The sequence below is a fragment of the Manis pentadactyla genome, chromosome 7, assembly GCF_030020395.1.
Source record: "Manis pentadactyla isolate mManPen7 chromosome 7, mManPen7.hap1, whole genome shotgun sequence".
NCBI classification, from domain to species: Eukaryota; Metazoa; Chordata; class Mammalia; order Pholidota; family Manidae; genus Manis; species Manis pentadactyla.
The window spans coordinates 35,086,517-35,114,234 of NC_080025.1; the positions used below are offsets into that span (position 1 = coordinate 35,086,517).

General features: G+C 43.4%; 1 pseudogene; it reads left to right on the plus strand.

Annotated features, from left to right (window-relative positions):
* The first annotated feature begins 1,285 nt into the window (after positions 1-1,285).
* Positions 1,286-8,713, plus strand: LOC118923535 (procathepsin L-like; annotated as a pseudogene).
* The last annotated feature ends 19,005 nt before the right edge of the window (positions 8,714-27,718 follow it).

Here is a 27,718-nt window from a genome sequence, read left to right on the forward strand (position 1 = left end):
ACTAAACCGGATCACTTTGGTCCCAGCCCCCGTGGGGCCTTAACCAAAAACTCAGGGCCTGAAAGATGCCGCGTGAGGCAGAAAACCCTCATGGTGCCTCACTGGAGCCTCTACGCGAACCGCGACCCAGCATGCGAATTGGTAATTGGTGCATCCGGGCCCCAGGGAGGCGCGACACTCTCTGCAGCATTGTCCAGGGCTCTGGCTGCCCCTCTCAACCCTCGCGCCCCTCGCCGGGTCCGCTGACGCGGGCGCCACCCGCTCCAGAACAAGCTAGGTGGGACTCAGCCTGGTACTGGGTTCCCACACCCGCTAGGGACCCACCTCCCAGAGGCCACGCCCACAGGCCGGATCAGCCAATTGCGGAGCGGTCCAGGGTGGGGTGCGCTGGCCTTTGGGACCCTGAACCGCACCTGCTGGTTGTCCCTGTGCACCTGCGCCCGCTGCGGGTGAGCGTTCCTGGCCCAGGCCTGAGGTGGGGACCACCCAGGAGACCCCATGACACCCGGCCTTGGACGTTGAAGATGGGGGTCCCAGGAGGCGCAATTCCTGGGCCTGACTACGCCGTACTATGCTGCCTGAGTCCCTGTGGATAAAATGAGAGTTCCTGTGGCCAGGATTCTCACCTGGCTCTGGTTGACTAGCCCGCTGCACACCTGTGGGCAATTTGACTCTATAAAAAGAGCTCCGCCCAGGGCTCTGGGTGCGACACGGTGGCAGGGCTGCGGGGCTGCGGGAGAGCAGAGCAGGGGCTAGAGTGGTAGCAGCACCAAGGGCGGAGGCTCGGGGGACGGCTGTGCGGGGGGGGGGGGGCCCAGAGGGTGGCTGTGCGGACAGGGGGGCCCAGGGGACAGCTGTGTGGACAGAGGGGCCCAGAGGCAGAGACAGGCTTGCTGTGTGCAGACTCGCTCTGAGTGAATGGGATTTTAGTGACTGACCTCCCACCTGGAAATAAAGTTGGGTATAACCCTTTCACCCCAAGAACGTTTTGCTGTCCTTTTCTTTGGTCACACTGAATTCATAGCGAACTTGCCCGGGGCTGAAACCCATTGGCAAGACAGTCCCTGGGTATCAGCGTCTGGAAGGGACAGGCAGGTGGGAAGGAGGGCGTGGGTGGCATGCCCCCTGCACATCCCATATCCTGACTGCCTCCCCAGCCCTGTGTAAATACTGGGGAGGATGCCTTAGGTGTTTTTACTCCAGCTTGTGGCTCTAACATCTCTGCGGAATAGCGATAGCTGGTTAGAGGTTATACTCAGTGCTTTTCCTTTCTAGGTTTTGAAACATGTATCCTTCACTCCTCCTGCCTGTCCTGTGCCTGGGAATAGCCTCCACAGCTCCACCAGCTGGCAGTGGCTTGGATGCACAATGGTCCCAGTGGAAGGCAGCACACGGGAAAATATATGGCAAAGTGGGTAACATCTGAAACAGTCCAGAGGGACCTTGCAGCTAGTGCTGTTGGAATTTATAGAAGAGAGGCTTCTTGAGGTGGCTCTCACCAAGGCAATAATCACATCACCCATTGCTAAGCACAATGTGGGGTACATCCCGTTGGGTGGGTGCTGGAGATCAGCTCTCAGAAGTATTTGGCCAACCATCCTGGCCACAGTTTCTCTTCATCTTCTCAAATCCACATGGCGCAGGTGAGTTGGTTTTAAACAGAAATAAAGATGATGGCTGATATGTTTGCCCCCAGAACGAAGAAGTAAGGAGGCGAGAAGTATGAGAGAAGAATCTGAAAATGATTGACAAGCACAAGAAGAATACGACCTAGGAAACCACAGCTTCACAGTGGCAATGAATGCTTTTGGTGACATGGTGAGTGCGCATGGATTGATGAACTTTGGGTGCTTCCTCTCCTCAGTACTTTACCATAAAATCTCATGCTTTTCTCACATCCTATTTCCTTTTGTTTGAAGACCAAAGAAGAATTCAAGGTAATGAATGGCCTTCAGAAGAAGAAGCACAGGAAGGGAAAGTGTTCCCGGAACCTTCCCTTGCTGAGACCCCCGATCTGTGGACCTGACGGAGGAAGGCTGCCTGACTCCTGGGAAGAACAAGGTAGGACAGTACTGAGCAGACCTCTGTCCAAGAAAAAAGCCAGAAGGAACTGGCATCCTTGCCTTGGTGCACTGTGCAACTTTATGCAGTTCACTATTTTTTTTATGAGTTTTCAGATAAAAAGTTTGTTGAGAAAGAATTGCTATTTGTTTTGTAGACTGAGAGTTTTTCCATTTTGTCTCCTGGGTCTGGGTGGTTCTTGTTGGGCTTTTAGTGCAACTGGTGCCCTGGAAGGACAGATGTTCCAGAAAACTCACAAACTTGTTCCACTGAGTGAGCAGAACCTGGTGGTGGATTATGCCTTTCCAGTATATCCTTGACAACAGAGGTCTGGCCTCAGAGCAATCCTATCCATATCATGGAATGGTAAAGGGAGCTCCTTATCCTTTTACCAAAGCTGAATGGTTTTAGGGAAAATAGCTACCATATTTAAGACTTATATTTTAGATTGAAGATTCTATAGCTGCTGTCAGAGCTACCATTAAAATGTGTTTGCCTTGTACCATTCTCTGTTTAGATGGCTACTATATAGCAATTACTATTTCTATGTTTTATGGAGATATACATAATTTTCTACATAATGTAACTAATTTCTCCACAGTGAAAATTTTCTTATGGCTAGGTAGGCTACAGGTGTCTTGTTGAATAGACACCAGGTAATTTCATTTCAAAGCAAACAATGGCATTTCCCCTCCTAGGATGCTTCATTATAAATTTGACAGGGAAATCATTAAGCTTCAAACGATCTTACCCTCGTGTTATGTGGGAGTTGGGTATTAATAATCAGATTTCTTCTCCTTCATCTTGAAAGGAAGAACCCTGCAAATACAAACCTGAGGATTCCCCTGCCAATGATACTGGCTTCTATGATATCCCTGAAAACAAGAAGGTCCTCAGGGTCACACTGGCAAAAGTGGGGCCTGTTTCTGTTGGTATAGATGCCAGCTGGGACACATTTCAGTTGTATAAAGAAGGTAAGCATTTTCTTTTTTTAATTAAAGTATCATCACTATACAATCTTATGATAGTTTCACAATAAACAACACAGTAGTTTCAACATTCACCCATATTAAGTCCTCACTTCCCCACTATTGCAGTCACTGTCATTAGCATAGTAAGATGCTATAGAGTCATTACTTGCCTTCTCCATGATGTACTGCCTTCCCTGTGACCTACCTATATTGTAAGTGCTAATTAAAATGTCCTGTAATCCCGTTCTCCTTCCCTCCCCAATACTTTTCTTTTGGTAACCACTAGTCCCTTCTAGGAGCCTGTGAGTCTGCTGCTGTTTTGTTCCTTCGGTTTTGCTTTGTTGTTATAGTTCACAAATGAGAGAAATCACTTGGGATTTGTCTTTCTCTGTCTGGCTTATTTCACTGAGCATAATACCCTCTAGCTCCATCCATGTTGTTGCAAATGGTAGAATTTCTTTTCTTTTTATGTCCAAATAACATTCCATTGTGTATATGTGCCACATCTTCTTTATCCACTCATCTATTCATGGAACACTTAGGTTGCTTCCATATCTTGGCTTTTGTAAATAGTACAGTGATTACCATAGGGTTGCATATGTCTTTTCAAATCAGGGACCTTGTTTTCTTCAGGTAAATTCCTAGGAGTGGAACTCCTGGGTCAAATGGTATTTCTACTTTTAGTTTGTTGAGGAACCTCCATATTGCTTTCTATAGTCATTGACCCAATTTACATTCCCACCAGTAGTGTAGGAGGGTTCCCCTTTCTCCACATCCTGGCCAGCATTTGTTGTTTCTTGTATTATCAATATTGATCATTCTAACTGGTATGAGGTGATATCTCATTGTGGTTTTAACTTGCATTTCCTTGATGATTAGCAATGCAGAGCATCTTTTCATGCACCTGTTTGCCATCCAAATTTCTTCTTTGGAGAACTGTCTGTTCAGATCCTCCACCCATTTTTTAATTGGGTTATTTGTTTTTGGGTGTTGAGACATGTGAATTCTTTATATTTTGAATGTTAACCCCTCATCAGCTAAATAATCTATGAACATATTCTCCCATACTATAGGGGCCTTTTTGTTCTGTTGATGGTATTTTTGCTATACAAAAGATTTTATGTTTGATGTAGTCTCAATTGTTCATTTTTTATTTTGTTTCCCTTGCCCACAGAGATGTGCTCAGGAAAAAGTTGCTCATGTTTACATTCCAGACATTTTTGCCTATGTTTTCTTCTTTGAGTTTTATGGTTTCATGACTTACATTCAGGTCTTTGATCCATTACTTTTGTGTATGGGGATAGACAATAATCCAGTTTAATTCTCTTGCATGTAGCTGTCCAGTTTTGCCAACACCAGTTGTTGAAGCTGTTGTCTTTTCCCCATTGTATATTCATGGCTCTTTTATCATATATTAATTGACCATATATATATATATATATATGGGTTTATATCTGGGCTCTCTATTCTGTTCCATTGATCTATGGGTCTGGTTTTGTGCCAGTACCAAATTGTTTTGATTCCTGCAGCTTTGTAATAGAGCTTGAAGTTGGGGATCATAATCCCCCCCACTTTATTTTTCCTTCTCAAGATTGCTTTGGCTATTCGGGGTCTTTTGTGGTTTCATGTGAATTTTAGACCTTTTTATTCTACTTAGTTGAAGAATGCTGTTGGTATTTCAATAGGGATTGCATTGAATCTGTAGATTGCTTTAGGCAGGATGGCCTTTTTGACAATATTAATTCTTCCTATTTATGAGCATGGGATGTATTCCCCTTTATTGGTGTCTTCTTTGATTTCTCTCATTAGTGTCTTGTAGTTTACACAGTATAGGTCTTTCACTTCTTTGGTTAGGTTTATTCCTGGGTATTTTATTATTTTCGATTCAATTATAAATGAAGTTGTTTTCCTGAATTCTCTTTCTGCTGATTTGTTGTTAGTATATAGGAATGCAAAAGATTTCTATGCATTAATTTTGTATCCTGCAACTTTGCTGAATTCAGTTATTAGTTCTAATAATTTTTTGGTGGAGTCTTTAGGGTTTTCTATGTGTAATATGTCACTGTAAATTGCGACAGTTTAACTTTTTCCTTACCAATTTTAGATGCCTTTTATTTCTTTGTTTTCTGATTGCCATTGCTAGGGCCTCCAGTACTATGTTGAATAAAAGTGTGGAGAGTGGGTATCCTTGTGTTTCCAATCTTAGAGGAAAAACTTTCAGCCTTTTGCTGTTAAGTATGATGTTGGTTGTGGGTTTGGCATATATGGCCTTTATTATGTTGAGGTACTTACCCTTTATACCTCTCTTGTTTAGAGTTTTTATCATGAATGGATGTTGAATTTTGTCAAATGCTTTTTCAGCATCTATTAAGATGATCATGTGATTTTTGTTCTTTTTGTTGTGGTGGTGGTGTATGATATTGATTGATTCACAAATGTGGTACCATCCTTGCATCCCTGGAATAAATCTCACTTGCTCATGATGGATGATCTTTTTTATGTATTTTTGAATTTGGTTTGCTAATATTTTGTTGATGGTTTTTGCATGTGTGTTCATCAGGGATATTGGCTGTAATTTTCATTTTCTCTGGTGTCTTTGTCTGGTTTTGGTATTAAGGTGATGTTGGCCTCCTAGAATGAGTTTGGAAGTATTCCTTCCTCTTCTACTTTTTGGAAAACTTTAACAAGGATGGATATTAGGGCTTAACTAAATGTTTGATAAAATTCAACAGTGAAGCCATCTGGTCCAGGGATTTGTTCTTAGGTAGTTTTTTATTACCAATTCAAATTCACTGCTGGTAATTGGTCTGTTCAGATTTTCTGTTTCTTCCTGGGTCAGTCTTGGAAGGTCGTAATTTCCTAGAAAGTTGTCCATTTATTCTAGGTTGCCCAATTTTTGGCATATAATTTTCCATAGTATTCTTTAATAATTCTTTATATTTCCATGGTGCCCATTGTGATTTCTTCTTTTTTGTTTTTGATACTGTTTATATGTGTACACTCTGTTTTTTTTCTTGATAAGGCTGGCTATGGGGTTATCTATTTTGTTTATTTTCTCAAAGAACCAGCTCCTGCTTTCATTGATTCTATTGTTTTATTCTGCTTGATTTTATTTATTTCTGCTATTATCTTTATTATGTCCCTCCTTCTACTGACCTTGGGCCTCATTTGTTCTGTTTATAGTTTCACTAATTGTGTTTTTAGAATATTAATTTGGGATTGTTCTTTCTTAAGGCAAGCCTGTATTGCTATATGCTTTCCTCTTAGAACTGCCTTCACTGCATTTCACAAATTTTGGGGTGTTGAGTTGTTTTCATTTGTCTCTATATATCGTTTGATCTCTGTTTTAATTTAGTCATTGATCCATTGATTATTTAGAGCATCGTGCTAAACCTGTAGGTATTTCTAAGCTTTTTTTTTTTGCATAATTTTTTTCTAGTTTCAATCCTTTCTGGTCTGAGAAGCTGGTTAACACAATTTCAATCTTTTTGAATTTATTGAGGCTCTATTTATGGCCTAGTATGTGGTCTATTCAGGAAAAATGTTCCATGTACACTTGAAAAGAATGTACATCCTGCTGCTTTTTGGTGTGCTCTGTAGATGTGTTAGGTCCATCTGTTCTAATATGTTGTTCAGTGCCTAAGTCTCCTTATTTATTTTCTGTCTGGTTGATCTGTCCTTTGCAGTGAGTGGTGTGTTGAAGTCTCCTAAAATGAATGCATTGCATTCTATTTCCCTCTTTAATTCTATTAGTATTTGTTTCACTTATGTAAGTGCTCCTATGTTGGCTCCATAGATATTTATAATGGTTATATCCTTTTGTTGGATTGACCCCTTTATCATTATGTAATGTCCTTCTTTGTCTCTTGTTACTGTGTTTGCTTTGAAATCTTTTTTGTCTGATATAAATACTGGAACTCCTGTTTTTTTCTATTATTTGCATGAAATATCTTTTTCCATCCCTTCACTTTTAGTCTGTGTATATTTTTGGGTTTGAAGTGAGTCTCTTGTAGGTAGCATATAGATGGGTCTTATTTTTTTATCCATTCTCTAACTCTATATCTTTTGATTGGTGCATTCAGTCCACTTACATTTAAGGTGATTATTGATAGACACTTGTTGCCGTTGTAGGCTTCAGATTAGCCAAAATTTCAATGATAACTTTCTTACTATCTAACAGTCTATCTAAATTTCTGAATACTCTATTTCAAACACAATCTAAAGGTACTTTTTCCTCCCCTTGTTCTTCTTCTTCCTCTTCCTCCACACCTTATACTTTAGGTGTCACATTATGCACTCTTTGTGTATCACTTGACTTACTTTGTGCTTAGTAATTAATTGGTCTACTAGAAGTTAAACCTTTTTTATGTAGAAATTTAGGCAGAGACATTGGGTAAGGGCCATTATATATTGACTCTTTGATATGTGGAATTCAATGTAAAATTTGAGGAGTGTGGATTTAAAATTGCTGTTCACTCTGTACAAGTAAAATGTGTGACTGATGTTTTGATTTGACATTGCTTGACCCATATCCCCATGATTTGAAGCACTTCAGAATTACATTTAAGCTACATAAGTTGATTGGTATAGCTAAGTTTACTTTTTCCCCAATTATTAGAACTATAAAATATTCCGGGAATTTTTACCACTGTAATTAAAACTGGAAATAAACCTTTGCCTCAAAAGTATTTTGTTCTCTGCTGAGTCTAGGCTGATATACTGGAAATAGAGTGACTCTTTCATGAGTTGCCTTTGATACCTCTTAAAAAGTTGTTTACAAAAGAGATTGGGTTAATTCCATTTTTGCTACCATTACATGAAGGCCTAAATCGAGGGCCTAGATTTTTTAAAATCTTGTTTTTAGGTTATATCTGGATACATGCCTTTTAATGAAATTTTGAGTTGCCTTCCTTACTGTGGTTAATAGGTTGGGTTATAGCCACAAGTCACATGGAGGTCCTCCCCCAAGCATTTAATTTTACTTCTGCAGGCATTTATTATGATCCATGCTGTAGCTGCACAGACCTGGATTACAGCATTCCGGTGGTTGGCTATGGCTCTGGAGGAGCAGAATCAAATAATAATAAATATTGGATTGTCAAGAACAGGTATAAAATACCAAAAATTCTTCTATTTGAAATTGAAAAGGGAAACCTTTTCTGAATCATTGTTAGATACAAGTCCCCAAGCCTTTAAGCACACTATGGAGTCCCAGAAGTCTTTATCTCCCTGAGGGCAGATATAGACATAGTAATGTATTGTTATAACACTGAATTACCATTCTAAGCTTGCTAGGATATTGATGTGGTTTGGGTACCTTTGCACTTTCCAACTTTGAAGAGTTTCATAATTCTGAAGCACATATGGCCCAAAGAGTCTCCTTTCCTGGCCTCTGCTTTCACAGTTCTATGAAAGGTTTGGTGGATAGAAGTTAAGTGGAGGGTTACAACTCACCCATGCACAGGAACTGAGTGATTCTGAATCTGTATTGGCCTCTGGTGCACTGCTAAGTCTCAGTTGTTAGTGATAATAAAGATAAATTCGATTCTTTGTAATAAATGGAGGGCCCTCTCTTCTTTCATCTGGCGTCCAGGCTGGGGCATAAATTGTTATGTAAAGATGGCCAGGGATTGGAAAACCACTGTGGAATCGCATCCTTGGCCAGCTACCCTCTAATGTAAGATGATGGTGATAATGAAGTACTTGACTTGAGAAGAGAATAACCCTGGGAGGAATTTTATCTTAAAACTTGGCAGACTTTATTGTGTGGAATAAAACACATGAATCATTGAAGATCCATGTTGTGAGTTCAATTCCATGATATTTTGTCCTGATGAAATTTGATTACCTCTCTAATTACTGATGTAAACAACTTTGTATGATTAACTTACCTAATAACTCCCTAAATGTTCATGCATTAAAAGGATGCACAAGTTTTACCTTTTAAAATAAAACAACATCAAAGTAGAGGTGTTTATGTTTTTAATACATTAATTTTTTGTAGAGTCAAAAATTAAATGAGTCTAAGTCCATAACTGCATGTACCAGTGTTCCGTTAGAAGAATGGCTGGGTAGCTTTCTACTCTTCTGGTTATTATGTCTATATCTTATGTCAACTGGCCATTGGCAGAGTCTGAACACCCCTTGAATGGAGCAAAATATGACAATGTATAAAGACAAAGATAAATTATTTTAATAAGGAAAAAAGTCACAATTTAGAAAGTGCACAGATGCATATGATTTCCAACTAAAAAAGGGCCTTAGAGTTCATGATCATTTGACCCAAAGTGCCTACAACCCAGCCTGGTTACGGAACTACTGTCATGGAGCCAGTTTCTGGAGAATCTGCCCCACCTGCCAGTGAAGACCCTGTGGTCACTCTGGAGTCAAGGAGAGACCAAGAGAGTTTGTGTTGAGTCCACAAGGGGTGAAGGTTCAGCTCCCTGATGTGAGCCTGGCCTTCAAAAGACAGTTGTGGCCTCTGAGGTGGGAGGCAAGTGAGAGCATCCAAGTTACAGTCTGAGGCTGAATTTTCACCCCGCTGCCTATGGTCTCTATAGATGAGGAGAAAAAGGAAGAGACATTCCTTGCATTCTGTAGATAAACAAAGACATGCTCTTATTCACTCTTGATATGTAAAACTTCTCATGCTCCCAGGTAAGTGCGTGAAAAGAGTAGGTGGAAGAATTTAGTTAATGATGCCCATAAATCCTTATGAGACCACGAGGTGGAGGAAACCTGCGGTCTCCCCCACAAGGTCTCCTATAGCCTCTCTTGAGTCCATCTATGCTCTGAGGGACCCTCAACATGACCTCCCCCCATAGGTACACAAATCCAGCTATGTAGCCTAAAATGACAAGTGTTGTGTTAGGAGTGAAAGTGGGGGGGGTCTGTGACAAGCCTGTCATGTGTGGCCATAGGAGGAGGTGGGAGGCTCTGAGCTGAACCCCTTCTGCCAGCTGGGCTGTGTACTGAAACAGCCTGAATTGATGTAGCAGCCACAGTGCCACAGCCCTCACTATGTGGAAGAGGCCCTCCTGACCTTAAGGAGGAGGTGGTGCTGTGGGAAGAGGGAGGTGCTGAGAACAGTGGAGGAGTGGAGTGTAACAGGAACCTGGAGGAGAAAGTCTGGAGAAAGGGTGCATCTGAGCAGAGAGTCCCAGGGAGGAGCTGAGGAGAGAGGAGCCACACACTGGGGAGAGGGAAGCGATGGAGGTGAGGTGGGGGCTGTGCTGGGCCTGCAGTGGGTGCAGAGGACTCTGGGGAGCCCTGGGCAGGGTGGTGAGGACTGTTCTGGCAACTATTCCTGGGAAGCAAGGGGTGGAGACCTAGCAGCTGGGCCCATCTGGGTCCCTGTTCCCCCATCTGGCTGGGATTTCTGGTCTCCTGGGAGGTCTGTGCAGTGTGTGGGTCTGGGAGCAGGGTCATGCAGACTGCACTGGAGCTGCTCCCTCACCAGTGGGTGAGTGAGGCAGCTAGCAGAGACAAGCAGACTGCACTGGGACCTGCCCACTTTCAAGGGAGTGGGCTGGGAGCAGAGTCATGCAGAGCAGACTCGGAGTGTTCCCCTTCCAGCAGTGTGGCCAGGAGCAGGATAATGCAGACTGCACTGTAAGCTGCCTCCTCCTCAGTGAGTGAGGCCGGGAGCAGAGTCATGCAGACCAGACAGGGTGCAGCTCCCCTCCAGCAGTGATCCTGGGAGAAGTATCATGCAGACCGCACTGTGAGTTCCCTGCTCCCCAATCAGTGAGTGAGGATAGAAGCAGAGTCACTCAGAGTGCACTGGGAGGTACTGACCCCTCCCCAGTGAGTAAGGCCCAGAGCAAAGTCATGGACAGCACAATGGAGCTGCTCACTCCCAGTGAGTGAAGCCAGGGGCGGAGTCACACACACTGTACCTGGAGCTTCCCCCTCTCCAGTGAGGGAGGCTTTGAGCAGAGACACACAGACTGCACTTTGAGCTGCCCCCCTCCCCAGTGAGTGAGTCCAGGAGCAGAGTCTCACAGAGCATGCTGGGAGCTGGTCCCTGGTGAGTGAGACCAGAAGCACACTTACTGGTGGCTGCCCCCCACCAACCACCGTGATTGAGGGTGTCAGCAGAGTCATGCAGACTACCCTGGGAGCTGTTCCTTCTCCAGTGAGTGAGGCCCAGGGCAGAGTCATGCAGACCACACTGGATCTGATCCCTCCCCAGTGAGTGAGTCAGGCTAGGGGCAGAGTCACACAGACCGTACTGGGAGCTGTGCCCTCCCCAGTTAGTAAGGCCTGCAGCAGAGTCACGCAGACCGCACTGAGAGCTGCACCCTTCCAACACAGAGCGCAGGAGCAGGATCATGCAGACTGCACTCTGAGCTGCCATGTCCCCAGTGAGTAAGTAGGTGAGGAAGGGAGCAGAGTCATGCAGACCACACTGGGTGCTCCACCCCCCAAACCCCAATTGAGTGAGGCTTTAAGCAGAGTTACTCAGACTGCTATGGTAGTGGTTTCTGTGAGGGATGATGGGTTGAGACTTTCACTTAATAGTGAAGATCAAATGAGGGTCAGGTCAGATGTAAGGGCAAATATTTTTGTCAGGGATAACATCAAATTATAGTTTCGGGGGTAGTGTTAGTGTCAGGTTCCCATTTAAATCTATGACATCAGTGAGGTGTGGGTGAGGCATACATTGTGAGGGACTAATGGTGATACTTAGGGTGAGAGTGGAGTAGTCTTCATGTGAACAATTCCCTTGCACATATTCATTAGGGTTCTTCTGTGCTCAGACTGCTGTCATTTGGCATTTTTCGCAGGGCCCTGGCATTCCTTGGAATGTGGTTAGAGTACAGTGCATGAGCATGACCCATATTCACCTGGGTTGGAAGGACAATAATGACTTTCTCCATCAGCCACGTGGGTCATTACCATGTCCCAGGAAACAAACACACATTACCTTGGATGTGGCTTACATTATCCTTAATGCTGTCAAGGTGGTCAGTTCCCACCTTACCAAAATAACTCCCATGGCAGAGGCACCAAGGCCTGAAGTGGGAAACTGCTCCCCTCACTGAGCACATTTTGTTTCTAGGAAAGGGTCGCCACTGTGATGTCATGGAACCTGCAGGCAGCACTGCTGCAGTTGCAAAGTCTTCCACTAGAGTGCATACTTTTCCTTGCCCTGTCCTTGAAAGCTCTATCATCTTAGAGAGCATTGTTAATATTAACGTTAATATTCAGCATAGGTTTAAAGATTAGGGACAGTGTTAGGCCTACAATTTAGTGTATAATGCTTAGGTATTTTGTGTGTTTGTTTCATTTTATATTTGTTGTGTGTTGTGCTATGTGTGTGTTTGTGTACTGTGTGTAGTGTGTTTAGTGTTTGTTGTGTGGTGTGTTTTGTATCATATGGTAACTGTACGTTGTGATTTTGTTGTGTGTGTACAATGTGTTTAGTGTTTGTAGCATGTGTTTTACTTTAGGTTGTGAGGGCTGCATGTGTATCGTGTGTGGTTGTGTGTGCTGTTTTATGTTGTGTTTTGCATAGACTTGGCTGTGTGTTTTGGTGTACTGTGTTTGTTGTGATGTGTGTGTAAGCTTGTGTGTAATGTGTGTGCTGATTTGGGAAAGTTCTATACTTTGTGAATGTGTTGTGTGTGTTTTGTCTCGTGGGTGTTGTGTGCTTTCAGTGTGTCTTTTTGTGTTGTGTGCTGTGTGTTCTAAAGAGTTTATTTTTGTGTATGTGATGCTGCTGTATGGTTTGTGTTTGTTGTGTGTTGTACTTTGTGAACTGTGTTGTGATTTTTGAGTTCTGTGTTGTGTTTGTAGTGTGTTGATGCTACGTAGTAATGTTCTGCGGTGTTTCTTGTGTGATAGTTTGCTGTGTTATGTTGTGGTTTTGTTGTCTGTTTTCGGTGATGTTGCATTTGGGTGGTGTGTCTGCTTCTTGTGTGTGTTGTGTGTGATGAGTGTCATTTGAGTTCTCGGCTGTTTGTGGTGAATGTTGTGCTGTGTGTCTCTGTGGTGTGTTGTGTGTGAGGTGTGTAGTTGTGTGGGGTTGGGTGTCTTGTGTGTGGTGTCTTGTGTGTGTTGAGTGCATCTTTGTGTATTGTGAGAGCTGTCGATTTTGTGTCTGCTGTGTTGTGTGTGTTGTGTTTCTGAGCTCTGATTTTGTTGGTGGATGTGCTGTGTTTACCTTCTTTCAACAGTATCTTATGTGTGTTGTGCTGTATGTTTTGTATGTTCTGTGATGTGCTTGTCCTTTGTGTGTTTTTTGCAGTTGTAAGTATTGCACATGTTCTGTGCATTGATTGCATAAGTTGTGCTGAGCATGATGTGTTGTATTCTGCGTGTTTTTTTAAGAGTGCTGCTTGCGTTGGTGGTGGGGTGTTGTGTGTTTTGTGTGTCTGTGCTTTCCTGTGACATGTGCACTGTGATGTGTCTGATATTTGTTTTGTGTTGTGCTATGTATTGTGTTATGTGTTGTGTGAATGGTCTTCTGTGTGTTGTGTATGGGGTGTGTTGTGTGGACTGTGTGATTTCTGTGTTGTCTGTGTTTACTGTGTTTATTGTGAATGTTGTGTAGTGTGCTTCTGTTTGTTGTTTGTGTGTTGTGTGTTTTGCTTTGTGTTGGCTGTGTTTCAAAGTGTGCAAGGTGTGTGCTGAATGTGTGTGTTTTCATCGTGTGTGTAGTGTGTGAGATGTGCATTGTATGTGTTCTATGTCCTTTGTGTTTTGTGTGTGTTGTGTGTGGATTTGAATGTGTTGTGGGTTGTGTGTGCTTGCATGTGCAATTTTGTTTTCTGTGTGATTGTGGGTGAGTAGATGTGTGAATTCTGTGTGTGTGAGATGTGTTGTCTCTGTGTGGTTGTGTGTCTTATGAGTGGCTCTGATTGGTCTGTGAATCTTGGGGCTGTGCATTGTGTGTGTAGTCTGTGTGTTAATTTGTGTGTTTTGCAGCCATGGTGGTTATGTGTGTATTTTCATTGTGTTATAAATGTTGTGTGTTTTCTGTTGTGTTATGTGGTGTTTACTGTGTGGCTTATGGTGTTTGTATGTTCTTTGTTGTGTCTGGTGTTGTGTTTAATACTGTGTAGAGTGTGCTGGGTTCATATGGTAATGTTATGTTATTTGTGAAGGGCTGTGTGTATATTCTGTGTTGTTCCATTTTGTGTGACTTATGTAGTTTTGTGTTGCATGTTCTGTGTCCTGTGGGTTTTATTTGTTGTGGTGTTTTTGTCTGGTTGTGTTTTGTGTGTGTCGTGTGTTGTATGTGTTGTGTATTAGTGCTGTTTTCTTTGGTTGTGTGTGCTCTTCTTGCTGTTGTGTTTCTGTGTATTGTGTTGTTTTGCTGTGTCTTTTGTAGTTTGTGTGTTGTGGATGGTTGAATGAGTTGTGGGTTCAGTGTGTGTGCTGCATTTTGTTATATCTGTGTTGTGTGTGGTGTATTTGCTGTGCTCTCTGTGTGTTGTGTGCATTGTGTGTTTGTGGTTGTTATATTTTGTGTGTTATGTTGCATGTGTTATTGTGCATGTCATGAGTGTGTTTTGTGTGGTTGGCTGTGTTGTGTGTGTCATGTGTGTTGATGGTGTGTTTGTGTGTTCATTTGGCTATAAGGGATGAGTTGGTGAGTGTTGAAGTCTGAGAAAATTTTAAGTGTCTGGATGAAGGATAGAGATAGAATGAGGGGAGCGAGTTTCAATTGGGAAGATGCTCTCCAAGGTAACTTATGCAAGATATTTGCAGCAAGACAAAATTATAAACTGAAACTGTGCTGTAGGAAACTAAGTGAGTTTCCTGTGGGTCATGGTTATGGTGACGAGGTGTGTTGGGTTTTGGTTACATCTTGTATTAATGTTTGGTAAGTGGTTAGATTCAGTGTTAAGTGCTGTTTTGTATAGAGCTATGGTAGTGGTTTATGTGAGAGATGATGGGTTGAGACATTCAGTTAACAGTGAAGAACAAATGAAGGTGAGGTCAGATGTAAGGGCAAAGCATTTTGTCAGGGATAACATCAAATTATAGTTTTGCACGGAGATAGGTTCGGGGGTAGTGTTAGTGTCAGGTTCCCATTTTAATCTATGACATCAGTGAGGTGTGGGTGAGGCATACATTGTGAGGGACTAATGGTGATACTTAGGGTGAGAGTGGAGTAGTCTTCATGTGAACAATTTCCATGCACATATTCATTAGGGTTCTTCTGTGCTCAGACTGCTGTCATTTGGCATTTTTCGCAGGGCCCTGGCATTCCTCGGAATGTGGCTAGAGTACAGTGCATGAGCATGATCTATATTCACTTTGGTTGGAAGGACAATAATAGCTTTCTCCATTAGCCACGTGGGTCATTACCATGTCCCAGGAAACAAACACACATTACCTTGGATGTGGCTTACATTATCCTTAATGCTGTCAAGGTGGTCAGTTCCCACCTTACCAAAATAACTCCCATGGCAGAGGCACCAAACCCTGAATTGGAAAACTGCTCCCCTCACAGAGCACATTTTGTCTCTAGGAAACAGTCACCACTGAGACCTCATGGAACCTGCAGGCAACACTGCTGCAGTTGCAAAGTCCTCCACTACAGTACATGCACTGTCCCGCCCTTGAAAGCTCCATCATCTTAGAGAGCAAATGCTATTTGTTCAGGCATATAGACATTTATATATGGGTGTGTATGTTTGTATGTATATATACATATGTATGTATGTATGTAGATGAGCTCCACCATGACACATCCAAATGTGAGAAAACCCAACACGAGTTCCACCCACTCTTCCTGCACCCATCCAGCATCACAGGCCTCTACTCCCCCAGGTCCTCTGCAGGGATCTGAATGATATTCAGAGCAATAACACACAGGCTTGTGTTGGGATCTTGGTTAATATTACATATTTGCTCAGGTATTTGTGAGAGGGATTTTGTTTGAAGCTCATGCTTGGGTTTCAGACCTGTGGTTGGGTTCAGTTGCAGTTGTTAGGTTTTGGAGTTTCCACCTTGCCTTGTGGTGTTTAAGCAGCTTTCAGGCTTTGGATAGTGTGTTAGGTTAATGATGGCAGTGTGCAGGCAAGAGTTAAGGTTAATATTCAATATAGTTCAACGCCTAGGGAAAAGTTTAGGATTATGATGTAGTTTATAAAGCTTAGGTATGTTGCGTGTTGTTTGTTTCATTTTGTATTTGTTGTATGTTGTGTTCTCTGTGTGTTTGTGTCCTGTGTGTAGTGTTTTGATTGGTGTGTTGTGTGTTGTGTTGTGTATCATGTGATATGTTGCGTTGTGATTTTCTGTGTGTACTATGTGGGTAGTGTTTGTAGCTTGTGTTTTACTTTAGCATGTGAGAGTTGAGTGTGTACGATGTGTGGTTGTGTGTGCTGTTCTTTTTGTAAGTGTTTTGTGTAGTCTGCATTGTGTGTTGTGGTGAATTGTGTGTTTTGTTATGTGTGTGCTTATTAGGGCATGTTCTGTGTATTGTGAGTGTGTTGTGTGTGTTGTGTCTTGTGGGTGTTGTGTGTTCTGAGTGTGTGTCATTGTGTGTGTTATATTTTCTGAGAACTTTACTTTTGTCCATGTGATGTTGGTGTCTTGTTGCATTTGTAGTGTGTGTGGTTCTGTGTGAATTGTGTCATGAATTTAGGGTTTGGTGTTGTGAGTGTAGTGTTTTCATTCTATATGGTAGTGTTCCTTGGTGTTCTTTGTGTGATTGATTGCTATATTATGTGCTGGTGTGTTTTTGTGGCGTGTCTGCTTTTTGCATGTGTTTTGCATTGTCTGTGTTGTGTGTGATTATGTCATTTGTGTTCTCGGTTGCTTGTGGTGAATGTTGTGTTGTGTGTTTCTGTGTGGTGTGTTGTGTGTGAGGTTTCTGGTTGTGTGTGTTTGGGTGTCTTGTGTGTGGTGTATTGTGCTCATTGAGTGTCTCGTTGTTTCCTGTGAGTGTTGTCTGTTTCCTGTGTGCTGTGTTTGGTATTCTGTTTTGGAGCTGTGATTTTGTTGGTGGGTGTGCTGTGTTTACCCTCTCTAGACATTATCTGATGTGGGGGTCTTGTGTGTTCTGTGCTGTTCTTATCCTTTGTGTGTGGTGTTCTGTTGTAAGTTCTGAACATGTTCTTTGAATAGATTGCAGTTAGTCGTGCTGAGCATGCGGTCTTGTATTCTGTGTGTTCTTTTAGGTGTGTGGCTTGTGTTGTTGTTGGTGTGCTGTGTGTTTTGTGTGCCTGTGCTTTTCTGTGTCATGTGCAGTGTGTGATGTGTCTGTTCTTTGTTTTCTGTTGTGCTGTGTATTGTGTACTGTGTTGTGTGAATGGTATTCTGTGTGTTGTGTATGGTGTATGTGTTGTGTGGACTGTGTTTTGCGAGTTGTTTGCATTTATTGTGTGTATGGCGAGAGTTGTGTAGTGTGCTGTGTTGAATGTGTGTGTGTTGGGTGTTTCCCATTGTGCTGGGTGGGTTTGGTGGTATGGGAGGTGTTTTTTGTATGTGGGGGCTTTTCTGGTGTGTGTCATGTGTGAAATGTTCGTTGCATGAGTACTGTGACCTCTGAGTGTTGTGTTTGTGTGTTATATGGGGAATTTTATGTGTTCTGTTGTGGGTTGTGTGTTTGCATGTGCATTTTTGGGTCCTGTGTGGTAGTGGGTGAGTGGATGTTTGAGGGTGTGGATGTGTGAAATTTGTGTGTGTGAGATGTGTTGTCTGTGTGTGGTTGTATGTGATGCATTGAGTGTCTTATGTGTGTCTGTGATTGATCTCTGACTCTTGAAATTGTGCAGTGTGAGTGTTGTCTGTGTGTTTTGGTATCATGGTGGTTATGTGTGTATTTTCATTGTGTGTTTTCTGCTGTGTTATGTGATGTTTGCTGTGTGGTTTACTGTGTTTGTGTGTTCTTTGTTGCGTCTGGTGCTGTGTTTAATTCTGTGTAGAGTGTGCTGTGTGCATGTGGTAGTGTTATGTTATTTGTGTACTGCTGTGTGTACATTCTCTGTTCCACTTTGTGTGCCTTATGTTGTTTTGTGATTGAATGTTCTTTGTCCTGTGTGTTTTATTTCTTGTGGAGTTTTAGTCGGGTTGTATTTTGTGTACATTGTGTGTGTTGTGGGTTGTCTGTTAGTGCTCATTCCTATTGGGTGTGTGTGCTGTTCTTGGTGTTGTGTTTCTGTGTATTGGGTTGTTTTACCATGACTTTTGTTTGAGTGATTGGGTGGTTGCACAAGTTCTGTGTTCACTGTGTGTGTAGTGTATTGTTCTATGAGTGTTATGTGTGTTGTGTGTGGTGTATTTGCTGTGCTCTCTGTGTGTTGTGTGTTTGTGTGTTGTATAGGTTTAGGTATGTGTTTTGATGTGGTTTGTGTGTGTCTGCATGTGTGATTGTTTTTCTGCAGGGGGGATTTTGAGTGGTTGTACTCTGGGTGAGGTGTGTTGTGTATGTTGTGTGTTAGGGTTGTTTTCTGTAGGTTGTGTGTGCTGTTCCTTGTGTTGTGTTTCCGTGCATTCTAATGTTGTACTGTATCTTCTGTGTGTTTGTGGGCAGTGCATGTTTGTGCATGTTGTGCGTTCAGTGTGTGTGTTGTTTCCTTATATGTTTGGTGTGTGTGTTGTGTGTGGTGTATTGAATGTGTTCCCTTTGTGTTGTGTGTATTGTGTGCTGTTTCTGTGTTGTTATATTTTGTGTGTTGTGTCGCACGTGTGGTGGTGTCGTGACATGGGTGTGTTCTGTGTGGTTGTCTGTGTTGTGTGTGTGTGTTTATTTGTTCTTTAGGATTAAGTGATATGTGGGTGATTGTTGGAGTCTGAGAAAATTTAAGTGTCCAGATGAAGGGACCCAATTTTAATGGGGAAGCTTCTCTCCAAGGTAACGTTTCCAAGATTTTGCAGTGATACAAAATAATAAAGTGAAATTCTCTGGGCCATAAGAAACTAAAGGCATTGCCTGTGGGTCAGGTTACAGTGATGAGGTGCGCTTGAGTATGGTTAACATCTTCTATTCGTGTTTTGTAAGAGGTGACATTCAGTGTGAACTTCTATTTTGTTTAAAGCTTAGGTAGTTCATTATGAGGGATGATGCGATGTGTATATCAGGTAACAGTGAAGATGAATCGATGTTGAGGTCAGGGATAAGCGTAAAGTTTCGGGTTAGGGATCACATCAAATTATGTCTTAGCATGGAGTTAGCTTAAGGCGCAGGGTTAGTGTCAGGTTCCCATTTAGACCTATGTCACCAGTGAGGTGTGGGTGAGGCTTCCAGTGTGAAGGATGAATGGTGATACTTAGGGTGAGAGTGGAGTAGTCTTCGCTTCCACTATTCCCTTACCCATACTCATCAGTGTTCTGCCGCACTCAGAGAGCTGCCATTTGGCACAGTTCACAGTGCACTGGCAATCTGAGGAATGTGGCTAGACTACCGTGCAAGAGCATGACCGATACTCACGTTGGACTGAAGGACATGAACGGCTTTCTCCACCAGCCACGAGGGTCATTACCACATCACAGATTAAAACACATGTTACCTTGTGTCTGGCTTACATTATCCTTCATGCTGCCAAGGTGGTTAGCTCCCAACTCAGCAAAATCACTCTCCGAGCAGAGATACCGAGCCCTCAAGTGGGAATCGGCTCCCCTCACCAAGCACATCTTGTCTCTAGGACACGGTCGCCACTGTGATGTCACGGAACTTGCAGGCAACACTGCTGCACTTGCAAAGTCCTCCACTAGATTGCATGAACTGCCCCACCCTTGAGAGCTCTATCGTCTTAGGGCGCAAAAATTATTTGTTTAGGAATATATGCATTCATATATGGGTGTGTATATTTATATGTCTTTGTACATATATATGTGTATATGTATATGAAGAGCTCCACCATGGCATGTCCAAATGGGAGAAAAACCAGCACAAGGACCACCCAGTTCTCCTGCATCCATGCAGCCTCACAGGCCTCTAGTCCCCGCAGGTTCTCAGCAGGGATCAGGATAGTATTCAGGGGGATAGCACACAGGCTTGTGTTGGGTCCTTGGTTAATATTCTAAATTGGCTCAGTTATTTCTGGGAAATCTTGTGTGAAGCTCACACTTGGGGTGCTGAACTGTATTTGGGTTTGCTTGCAGCAGTCATAAGTATTTGGCATGGCCACCATGGCTTGGGAGGCAGAAGCCACTTTCGGGCATTGGGAGAGTGTGTTAGGTTAATAATGACAGTGTACAGGCAACGGTTATGGATATTATTCAATGTAGTTTCAAGGTCATTGACAGGGTTGGGATCATGATTTAGTGCATTCAGCTTGGGTATTTTGCATGTTGATTGTTTCACTTTTGTATTTGTTGTGTTGTTTGTGTGCTTGTGTACGGTGTGCTGTGTATTGAGGGAGTGTTGTGTGCTGTGTCTGTATCATGTAATACCTGTGCATTGTGATTTCGCTGTGTGTACAATGTGCGTAGTTTATATAGCACGTGTTTCACTTTATGTTGTGAATGTTGTGTGTGTATCTTGCGTGGTTGTGTGTGTTGCGTGTGGTGTTCTGTCTGTGACTGCTTCGTTTAGACTGTGTTGTGCATTGTGGTGTATTGTGTGTTTTGTGATGTGTGTGGAAGCTCGGTCTTAAGGTGTGTGCTCATTTATGCATGGTCTCTATGTTGTGAGTGTGCTCTGTGTGTTGTCATTTGGACGCTGTGTGCTTGGGGTCAGTCTTTTGGTGTGGTGTGTTATGGGTCCTTAGCAGTTAATTTTTTTTGTATGTGAAGTTGCTGTCTTGTGTTTCTTGTTTGTGTGGTTCTGTGTTGTGATTTTTGGTTTTGTGTTGTGTGTGCGGTGTGTTCATTCTACGCGGTACTGTTCTGTTTTGTTTCTTGTGTGATTGATTGCTGCGTTACGTTCTGTTCTTTTGTTGTCTGTTTGGTGTACTGGTGTGTCTGGGTGGTGTGTCTACCTTTGTGTGCATTGTGCGTTGTCTGTGTTGTGTGTTATGAGTGTCATTTGGGTCCTTGGCTGTTTGTGGTGAATGTTGTGCCATTTCTATGTGGCATGTTGTGGTGGGGGGTTGTTGTGTGTGGTTTACACTCCTTCGACTGTATCTAATGTGTGTTGCGCTGTTTGTGTTTTGTGTGCTGTGCTTGCCCTTTGTGTGTTGTTTCCAGTTGTAAGTAGCATACGTGTTCTGTGTGTTAACTGCAGTTACTTGTGCTGAGCACCCTGCTCTGCATTCTGTAGGTTCTTTCGAGTGTGTTCCTCGTGTTAGTGGTGGGGTGCTGTGTGATTTGCGTTTGTGTGCCTTATTGTGTCATGTGCAGTGTGTGATGTGCCTGTCCTTTGTGTTTTGTGTTGGGATATGTAATGTGTTCTGCACGGTGTGTATGGTGTGTGCGTTGTGTCGACTGTGACTTTTGTGTGTGGTTTGTGTTGTTTGTGTGTATCGTGGCTGTTGCGTACTGTATTTGTGTTTGTTCTATGTGTGGGATACGTGTTTCACACTGTGCTGGCTGTCTTTGGTGGTGTGAGAGGCGTGTGTTGTATATCTGTGTTTTTTTGCTGTGTATAGTGTGTGAAATGTGCATTGCATATGTTCTGTGTTCTAGTGTTGTGTGTTTGTGTGTTGTGTGGGGGAAGGTATGTGTTTTGATGTGGGTTGTGTGTGGCTGCATGTGTGATTGTTTTTCTACGTGGTTGTGGGTGTGTGGATGTGTGAATTTGTGTGTGTGAGATATTTTGTGTGTGGTTGTGTGTGATGCGTTGTGTGTGTCGAGTGTGGCTGTGATTGTTCTGTGATTCTTCGGGTTGTGCACTGTGTGTGTGGTGAGTGTGTGTTGAGTGATGTATTTTGCAGTCATGGTGGTGATGTGTGTATATTCGCTGGGTTAGAGGTGTGTATTTGCTGTTGTGTTATGTGGTGTTTCTGTGTGGCTAAGTGTGTATTCTGTGTTCTTTGCTGTGCGTGGTGTGTTTTTTCTGCGTAGTGTATGCAGTGTGCGAACTGTAGTGTCACGCTTTTTGGGTGGTGCTGTGTGTATATTCTGTGTGGTTATTTTGAGTGAGCTTTATGGAGTTTTGTGTCGTTTCGTCTGTGTGCTGTGGGTGTTATTGTGGGTCAGGGGGTGGTTTTGAGTGGTTGTACTCTGGGTGAGATGTGTGTTGTGTATGTTGTGTGTTAGGGTTGTTTTCTGTAGGTTGTGTGTGCTGTTCCTTGTGTTGTGTTTCCGTGTGTTCTAATGTTCTACTGTGTCTCCTGTGTGTTTGTGGGCTGTCCGTGTTTGCGCATGTTGTGTGTTCAATGTGTGTGCTGTTTCCTTATATGTTTGGTGTGTGTGTGTTGTGTGTGGTGTATTGAATGTGTTTCCTTTGTGTCGTGCGTATTGCGTGGTGTTTCTGTGTTGTTATATTCTGTGTGTTGTGTCGCACGTGTGGTGGTGTTGTGTATGGCTGTGTTCTGTGTGGTTGTCTGTGTTGTGTGTGTGTGTGTTTATTAGTTCTTTAGGATTAAGTGATATGTGGGAGATTGTTATAGTCTGAGAAATTTTAAGTGTCCGGATGAAGGATGGAGTTAGAATGAGGGTCCCAGTTTTAATGGGGAAGCTGCTCTCCAAGGTAACGTTTGCAGGATATTTGCAGTGAGACAAAACGATAAAGTGAAATTCTCTGGGCCATAGGAAACTAAACGCATTGCCTGTATGTCAGGTTACAGTGATGAGGTGTGCTCGAGTATGGTTACATCTTCTATTCGTGTTTTGTAAGAGGTGACATTCAGTGTGAACTTCTGTGTTTTTTAGAGCTTAGGTAGTTCATTATGAGCGATGATGCAATGTGCGTTTCAGGTAACAGTGAAGACGAATCGATGTTGAGGTCAGGGATAAGCGTAAAGTTTCGGGTTAGGGATCACATCAAATTATGTCTTAGCATGGAGTTAGCTTAAGGCGCAGGGTTAGTGTCAGGTTCCCATTTAGATCTATGTCACCAGTGAGGTGTGGGTGAGGCTTCCAGTGTGAAGGATGAATGGTGATACTTAGGGTGAGAGTGGAGTAGTCTTCGCTTCCACTATTCCCTTACCCATACTCATCAGTGTTCTGCCGCACTCAGACAGCTGCCATTTGGCATTGTTCACAGTGCCCTGGCAGTCTGAGGAATGTGGCTAGATTACCGTGCATGAGCATGACCGATGTTCACGTTGGACTGAAGGACATGAACGGCTTTCTCCACCAGCCACGAGGGTCATTACCACATCCCAGATTAAAACACATGTTACCTTGTATCTGGCTTACATTTTCCTTCATGCTGCGTGAAGTGGTTAGGTACCACCTCAGCAAAATCACTCCCTCGGCAGAGACACCAAGCCCTCAAGTGGGAAACTGCTCACCTCACCAAGCTCATCTTGTCTCTAGGACACGGTCGTCACTCACTGTGATGTCATGGTACCTGCAGGCAACACTGCTGCAGTTGCAAAGTCCTCCACTAGAGTGCATGAACTGCCCCACCCTTGAGAGCTCTATCGTCTGAGGGAGCGAAAATTATTTGTTCAGGAATATATGCGTTTATATATGGGTGTGTATATTTATATGTCTTTGTACATATATATGTGTATATGTATATGAAGAGCTCCACCATGGCATGTTCAAACGGGAGAAAACCCAGCACAAGGTCCACGAACGTCTCCTGCATCCATGCAGCCTCACAGGCCTCTAGTCCACCCAGATCTCAGCAGGGACCAGGATTTCAGTCAGGGGGATAGCACAGAGGCTTGTGTTGGGTCCTTGGTTAATATTCTATATTGGCTCAGTTATTGGTGGGAAATCTTGTGTGAAGCTCACACTTGGGGTGCTGAACTGTATTTGGGTTTGCTTGCAGCAGTCATAAGTATTTGGCATGGCCACCATGGCTTGGGAGGCAGAAGCCACTTTCGGGCATTGGGAGAGTGTGTTAGGTTAATAATGACAGTGTACAGGCAACGGTTATGGATATTATTCAATGTAGTTTCAAGGTCATTGACAGGGTTGGGATCATGATTTAGTGCATTCAGCTTGGGTATTTTGCATGTTGATTGTTTCACTTTTGTATTTGTTGTGCTGTTTGTGTGCTTGTGTACGGTGTGCTGTGTATTGAGGGAGTGTTGTGTGCTGTGTCTGTATCATGTAATACCTGTGCATTGTGATTTCGCTGTGTGTACAATGTGCGTAGTTTATATAGCATGCGTTTCACTTTATGTTGTGAATGTTGTGTGTGTATCTTGCGTGGTTGTGTGTGTTGCGTGTGGTGTTCTGTCTGTGACTGCTTCATTTAGACTGTGTTGTGCATTGTGGTGTATTGTGTGTTTTGTGATGTGTGTGGAAGCTCGGTCTTAAGGTGTGTGCTCATTTATGCATGGTCTGTATGTTGTGAGTGTGCTCTGTGTGTTGTCATTTGGACGCTGTGTGCTTGGGGTCAGTCTTTTGGTGTGGTGTGTTATGGGTCCTTAGCAGTTAATTTTTTTTTGTATGTGAAGTTGCTGTCTTGTGTTTCTTGTTTGTGTGGTTCTGTGTTGTGATTTTTGGTTTTGTGTTGTGCGTGCGGTGTGTTCATTCTACGCGGTACTGTTCTGTTTTGTTTCTTGTGTGATTGATTGCTGCGTTACGTTCTGTTCTTTTGTTGTCTGTTTGGTGTACTGGTGTGTCTGGGTGGTGTCTACCTTTGTGTGCATTGTGCGTTGTCTGTGTTGTGTGTTCTGAGTGTCATTTGGGTCCTTGGCTGTTTGTGGTGAATGTTGTGCCATTTCTATGTGGCATGTTGTGGTGGGGGGTTGTTGTGTGTGGTTAGATATCTTGAGTGTGGTGTGTTTTGAGTGGATCCTTGTGTCTTGTGAGTGTTGCCTGTTTTGTGTCTGCAGTGTTGTGTGCTGTGATTCTGTGCTGTGACTTTGTTTGTTGGTGTGCTGGGTTTACACTCCTACGACTGTATCTAATGTGTGTTGCGCTGTTTGTGTTTTGTGTGCTGTGCTTGCCCTTTGTGTGTTGTTTCCAGTTGTAAGTAGCATACGTGTTCTGTGTGTTAACTGCAGTTACTTGTGCTGAGCACCCTGCTCTGCATTCTGTAGGTTCTTTCGAGTGTGTTCCTCGTGTTAGTGGTGGGGTGCTGTGTGATTTGCGTTTGTGTGCCTTATTGTGTCATGTGCAGTGTGTGACGTGCCTGTCCTTTGTGTTTTGTGTTGGGATATGTAATGTGTTCTGCACGGTGTGTATGGTGTGTGCGTTGTGTCGACTGTGACTTTTGTGTGTGGTTTGTGTTGTTTGTGTGTATCGTGGCTGTTGCGTACTGTATTTGTGTTTGTTCTATGTGTGGGATACGTGTTTCACACTGTGCTGGCTGTCTTTGGTGGTGTGAGAGGCGTGTGTTGTATATCTGTGTTTTTTTGCTGTGTATAGTGTGTGAAATGTGCATTGCATATGTTCTGTGTTCTAGTGTTGTGTGTTTGTGTGTTGTGTGGGGGAAGGTATGTGTTTTGATGTGGGTTGTGTGTGGCTGCATGTGTGATTGTTTTTCTACGTGGTTGTGGGTGTGTGGGTGTGTGAATTTGTGTGTGTGAGATATTTTGTGTGTGGTTGTGTGTGATGCGTTGTGTGTGTCGAGTGTGGCTGTGATTGTTCTGTGATTCTTCGGGTTGTGCACTGTGTGTGTGGTGAGTGTGTGTTGAGTGATGTATTTTGCAGTCATGGTGGTGATGTGTGTATATTCGCTGGGTTAGAGGTGTGTATTTGCTGTTGTGTTATGTGGTGTTTCTGTGTGGCTAAGTGTGTATTCTGTGTTCTTTGCTGTGCGTGGTGTTGTGTTTTTTCTGCATAGTGTGTGCAGTGTGCGTACTGTAGTGTCACGCTTTTTGGGTGGTGCTGTGTGTATATTCTGTGTGGTTATCTTGAGTGAGCTTTATGGAGTTTTGTGTCGTTTCGTCTGAGTGCTGTGGGTGTTATTGTGGGTCAGGGGGTGGTTTTGAGTGGTTGTACTCTGGGTGAGATGTGTTTTGTGTATGTTGTGTGTTAGGGTTGTTTTCTGTAGGTTGTGTGTGCTGTTCCTTGTGTTGTGTTTCCGTGTGTTCTAATGTTCTACTGTGTCTCCTGTGTGTTTGTGGGCTGTCTGTGTTTGCGCATGTTGTGTGTTCAATGTGTGTGCTGTTTCCTTATATGTTTGGTGTGTGTGTGTTGTGTGTGTTGTATTGAATGTGTTTCCTTTGTGTCGTGCGTATTGCGTGGTGTTTCTGTGTTGTTATATTCTGTGTGTTGTGTCGCACGTGTGGTGGTGTTGTGTATGGCTGTGTTCTGTGTGGTTGTCTGTGTTGTGTGTGTGTGTTTATTAGTTCTTTAGGATTAAGTGATATGTGGGAGATTGTTATAGTCTGAGAAATTTTAAGTGTCCGGATGAAGGATGGAGTTAGAATGAGGGTCCCAGTTTTAATGGGGAAGCTGCTCTCCAAGGTAACGTTTGCAGGATATTTGCAGTGAGACAAAACGATAAAGTGAAATTCTCTGGGCCATAGGAAACTAAACGCATTGCCTGTGGGTCAGGTTACAGTGATGAGGTGTGCTCGAGTATGGTTACATCTTCTCTTCGTGTTTTGTAAGAGGTGACATTCAGTGTGAACTTCTGTTTTTTTTAGAGCTTAGGTAGTTCATTATGAGGGATGATGCGATGTGCGTTTCAGGTAACAGTGAAGACGAATCGATGTTGAGGTCAGGGATAAGCGTAAAGCTTCGGGTTAGGGATCACATCAAATTATGTCTTAGCATGGAGTTAGCTTAAGGCGCAGGGTTAGTGTCAGGTTCCCATTTAGATCTATGTTACCAGTGAGGTGTGGGTGAGGCTTCCAGTGTGAAGGATGAATGGTGATACTTAGGGTGAGACTGGAGTAGTCTTCGCTTCCACTATTCCCTTACCCATACTCATCAGTGTTCTGCCGCACTCAGACAGCTGCCATTTGGCATTGTTCACAGTGCCCTGGCAGTCTGAGGAATGTGGCTAGATTACCGTGCATGAGCATGACCGATGTTCACGTTGGACTGAAGGACATGAACGGCTTTCTCCACCAGCCACGAGGGTCATTACCACATCCCAGATTAAAACACATGTTACCTTGTATCTGGCTTACATTTTCCTTCATGCTGCGTGAAGTGGTTAGCTCCCACCTCAGCAATATCACTCCCTCAGCAGAGACACCGAGCCCTCAAGTGGGAAACTGCTCACCTCACCAAGCTCATCTTGTCTCTAGGACACGGTCGTCACTCACTGTGATGTCATGGTACCTGCAGGCAACACTGCTGCAGTTGCAAAGTCCTCCACTAGAGTGCATGAACTGCCCCACCCTTGAGAGCTCTATCGTCTGAGGGAGCGAAAATTATTTGTTCAGGAATATATGCGTTTATATATGGGTGTGTATATTTATATGTCTTTGTACATATATATGTGTATATGTATATGAAGAGCTCCACCATGGCATGTTCAAACGGGAGAAAACCCAGCACAAGGTCCACGAACGTCTCCTGCATCCATGCAGCCTCACAGGCCTCTAGTCCACCCAGATCTCAGCAGGGACCAGGATTTCAGTCAGGGGGATAGCACAGAGGCTTGTGTTGGGTCCTTGGTTAATATTCTATATTGGCTCAGTTATTGGTGGGAAATCTTGTGTGAAGCTCACACTTGGGGTGCTGAACTGTATTTGGGTTTGCTTGCAGCAGTCATAAGTATTTGGCATGGCCACCATGGCTTGGGAGGCAGAAGCCAC